Source organism: Rutidosis leptorrhynchoides, chromosome 11 (genome assembly GCF_046630445.1).
Source record: "Rutidosis leptorrhynchoides isolate AG116_Rl617_1_P2 chromosome 11, CSIRO_AGI_Rlap_v1, whole genome shotgun sequence".
Classification (NCBI taxonomy): domain Eukaryota; kingdom Viridiplantae; phylum Streptophyta; class Magnoliopsida; order Asterales; family Asteraceae; genus Rutidosis; species Rutidosis leptorrhynchoides.
Genome location: NC_092343.1, coordinates 256,087,501 through 256,092,500, shown reverse-complemented (window position 1 = coordinate 256,092,500; position 5,000 = coordinate 256,087,501).

Genomic DNA, 5,000 nt, shown 5'->3' with positions numbered 1-5,000 from the left:
TCAGCAGCAAACGGCGCGGCGCGCCCCTACCCCGCGCGGCGCGCGACCTCTCTGAAACAGATTCTTTTTCATTTTAAACTTTATATAAATAATCCGCGAAACCCAATCTCGAACGTCTTAATACACGAACAAGCAAGATAAATATTCGGGTCTTACAACTCTCCCCCACTTAAACTCGATCACGTCCTCGTGATCCTCATCACTTAACCAAGTGGACCTCACCCTACGGTCCTCGACATAAGTCCCAATCCGACTTTCCTAAGCAATTCCTTCCCAACGAATCGCCTTCCACAACTAAATCGTCACCCGCGATTTATTCAAATCACTATCCGAGCACTAAACCATGCTCATTCCCCAACATCGAGGAAAACTCAACTAATCTCGTACCAAGATATCGATCCCTTAGCGCACACTTACCGAGTACAACGCTAAAAACAGCCAAGTCTCAACCTAAGGTCAACAACCCGAAACGATGAAACCGAACCAAACGAATCCTTACGGATATCACCTAATCATTAAACATCCCTTGTAGTGCGCAATACGAGCAATACGCAACTACCGTAACAATACAATCCAACGGTTAGAAACCGATAGCGCCCAAAGCGGCTATGGGAACACAAATCCCAAGGTGTACGAAATCGTCCATCGTCACACCCGTAACAAACATGTGAGCGAAACACGGCTATCGCATCACTAATCATACCACGTGGTCCTCACGACCCCACCATCGACGCATAAAACGACCGATAGTTCCCACAACATGGTCCTTACGACCCCACCATTGGTGTATCAAACAACTAATAGATTACAACTCAACATGGCCGAAACAACCCGAGCCAAAACACATATGGAGGATGGTCGAAACAACCCGAACCTTAGTGAATTCGCACAACCAGACATTCACTACCTCAAACTATGAGCCCAACCAACAGGGACATTCGTACTACCCGAAATATTGTGAATACGAACAACCCGATATTCACGTCCCACAACACAACCCTCTTGATGAAGTCAGCGGACCCCGAAGGTCATGCTCCACCAATCTCAATATCGGATGAAGTCAGCGGACCCGAAGATCATGCTTCACCGATCTCAATACCGGATGAAGTCAGCGGACCCTAAAGATCATGCTCCATCAATCACGTACTCCCATGATGAAGTCAGCGGACCCTAAAGATCATGCTCCATCACGCAACCATACTATAATGAAGTCAGCGGACCCCGAAAGTCATGCTTCATTAATCATCAATACCACGATGAAGTCAGCGGACCCCGAAGGTCATGCTTCATCAACTACATACCATAATCGAGCAAGAACCACCTATATCAAACATAGGTACCGAACAAGAATTCTCCAAAAGAGAACCCGACACACACCTTCCTTAACCGAAGGATTTAACCTTGCTCACCAAACACGACCATTATCTCTCAGCGAGGCTTACCACATTACCACCTCGGTGGTAATTCCAATCTAAACCATAAGTACAATTTATCCGAAATCGTACTCTACCACAAATCGACCAAAACTAGGTCTCGACAAAGTGTCCGGATCTACCAAAAGCATCATCCGAAATATCACACTAAAACTTCCTCGTGCGGGAGTGCGACTCCCCCACTTGGAACCACGTTCCTATCTCACAACTCGTACAACCGTACAATGCTACCAAAGGTAGACTTTACCAATAACTGGGTACACACGACCCATCACCACACCTTGCTCTAACCTTGAGCACACAAAGGATTTCAATCAATCCTTAAACACTTCGAACGAAAAGTGTACCACCATTACACAACCATACCCTCGCAATTATCCAATTGCTTTAGTTTGTCAAGTTTCACCTAGTCACTCATGTACCTACGGGTTTCTCCCGGTACCCTAAGTACAATGTAACCACAACACAATCGGAGTCGACACCACGCTAGTAGGTATAAAAGAGGCACCTAATGTCGCGTCATAAAGACTCCATTACCAACACACATCGAGATTTTAAACGCTCGATCTCAAAGGTTCCAATCACCCGGCGAACCTCATGGTTCATCACTTCAACACCAAAAGCGAACACGCGCTTAACAATCGAACACCAAAACCATTTCCGTGGCTTGTAGAAACATTCCCCAAATACTAAGGAATGCTTGGTTACACCAAGTCTTACGCCCTTCGTCCAACAACCAAACATCACCATAGGGTACTTCCGTTAGGAACGTCACCCTTAACCATAACATGCAAATCACTATGCAATTAACAAGTCCGAACATAAACGCCACATAAATAAATATTCAAAGACATATTTATCAAAACGAAACGTACCTCAACGTCCCCTTGCGGCATTCGCCGCCGCTAACTCGGGACAATCCGGCTTGCGATGTCCCTCTTTATGACAATAGTAGCACATTCCGCCTTCACTTCTCGGCATCGTGCATTCCCACAACTTGTGACCCCTAACGCCACAATTGAAACATCTAGGCGCACGAGATTCCACCGCGCCCTTTACCACTTTACTCGTACTCGCACTCGGACCCTTAGTCCTCTTACTCGGAGCACCATAAGAAACAACCCTTCTCTCAATTGAAGGTTCGCCCTTTTTCGATCGCGTATAAGACTCGAAACCTCTAGCCACCGCAAATAACTCCGCAAACGACTTCGCGTAACCCCGGCTAATTTTGCTTTTCAAATCATCGCTCAAAGTTCGATAGAAATCCTCCATCAACAAACGATCGTTCCCCAAATATTCCGGGCAAAAACGAGCCTTCGACATAAAAGTCGTCTTTAAAGTATTCAAGTCCATAGAACCCTGTTGCAAATTTCGCAACTCACAACGCAATTCCGATAAATCGGCTGAAGTTCGGAACTCCTCGAAGAATTCCTCCTTAAATTCGTCCCACGATAAGACCATAAACGTTTCACCACCAACAAGATCAATCTTACCATCCAACCAATCCCTTGCCCTACCCCGCAACAAACTAGTTGCGAGCCTCGTCTTCTTCTCGGGAGGGCAATCAATCGTGCGAAAACGCCCTTCGACATCCGAAATCCAAGTTGTGCTTACCAATGGATCCGGTTTCCCGTTGTACATCGGTGGTTTAGTCCTCATGAAGCTCTTAAGATAACGCTTCATTTCGCCACTACTTTGAAGTTTGGAATACTTCCTATCCATTTCTTCTCGAAACGCTCTCATTTGTTCCGCAACGGCGGCCGCAACTCCAGCGTTAAACTCCACGTTATTCGCCTCGATCTCGTTTCGCGTCGTCAATCTCAAAATGCAAAACGATTAGATCACGAACGTATAAAATCGCACGCACAACTCCGTCCCATCTTGCTAAACACTCGTCGTACATCACTTGTTAGACACGATTTGTACCCGTAATAAGGTTTGCAAGTTCTTATTACGCACACACGCCGCATCGACTCGTTAGTACAACGACCGCCTCGCTCGATGATAAGAACAAACACAACCAAAATTCTACGCGATACAAACACACGCGAGAATTATTACCACAACACAAAAGCATATTAATAATATCCGCATTACTAATATATACGTTAGTCGACCTATAAACAAGGCACTAACTAAACCCATTCCGACCCGAAATCCTACAAGTCCCGCAACAATTTAAGCACACACAAAAGTCTAAGTCTAGGCACCTATCTCAAGTCACCTAAATCCCTTAGACCATGCTCTGATACCACTTGTAACAACCCAAACCGTAACCGACCAAACACGACGAAATTTCAAACAAAAAAAAAATTTCTGGTGCAGGCCATCTGCGCGGCGCGCCAGGTGGCCGCGCGGCGCGCCAAACCACCTGGACAGCCCGCTGTCCCCGGAAGTCAATTTAATGAAAATGTTTGACTAGTTCCCGACACATTTAGCTAAAACGCTTTTAACCATGACTTCATATATGAAAAACTAGCACGTTTAATTAATAAAATCAAATTTACGAAGCGGGTCCCACATCGACCCAAATTACCCCTTGAGTACCAAAATGCAATATTTGACCATAAGACTTTTAATACAAAACGAAGCCGAGCATGGCGATTGGGGATACGCTACCCAATCCTAAACAATCCAAAAGCAAGTCTCTAAAGCAAACTATGCAAGTCTTCTAGTCCTCGCGCTTACCCGAGCCACCAATCCGCATGCAATCTATAAAAAGAGTCAACAACGAGAGGGTAAGCTAATGCTTAGTGAGTAGAATAAATATATACATGCATATACAACTTACCTACTCGCATCCACGACATCACATAAATACACATAAATCACTTACCTCATCGTACCAAACGCTAGTATCATCAAATCGTATAACTAGCAACCTCATAAGCAATCAATAGCTAGTAACGTCAAACCGTACAACTAGCAACATCGTTAGCATAAATAAATATAAATAATAAATCAAATTAAATGCTAGCATCAACAATTACAATTCATGGTTAACCAATCTCTTCGCTAGGGAACGACTTCGCGAAACAAGTCATCGATGTTCATAACATTCGTTAGCTTCCAAACACGGCTATGGCATGCTAACCCCCCGAGGTGTTCCAAAAACGGCTATGGCATCACCCCTCAAGTGTTCCAAAAACGGCTATGGCATCACTTGCTCAATGTGAGTAGAACACGGCTATTACTCACGCTTTCGTACACCAACACGGCTATGTGTACGGGTAACTCAAATAACAACGTGGGAGTAAAACACGGCTATTACTCGCCACTAAATGCACAAACACGGCTATGTGCCTTAGTACAAAACATGGACTAATACGGCTAAGTCCCACAACCTTGGTCACAAAACGGCTATGTGACACCATCAACACGGTACATAAATCATATACATACATATATAGATATTCCACTCACCTTGAAGTCTTGAAGAATGCTTCCAAGTAATCCGCAACTCGCCAATGGAAAGTACCTATTCCATTACCACAATTACAATAATACACTTAGAGTGGATTTACAAATCAACCCAATTCGTCACTAAGTGCAATTTCGACCCAAATG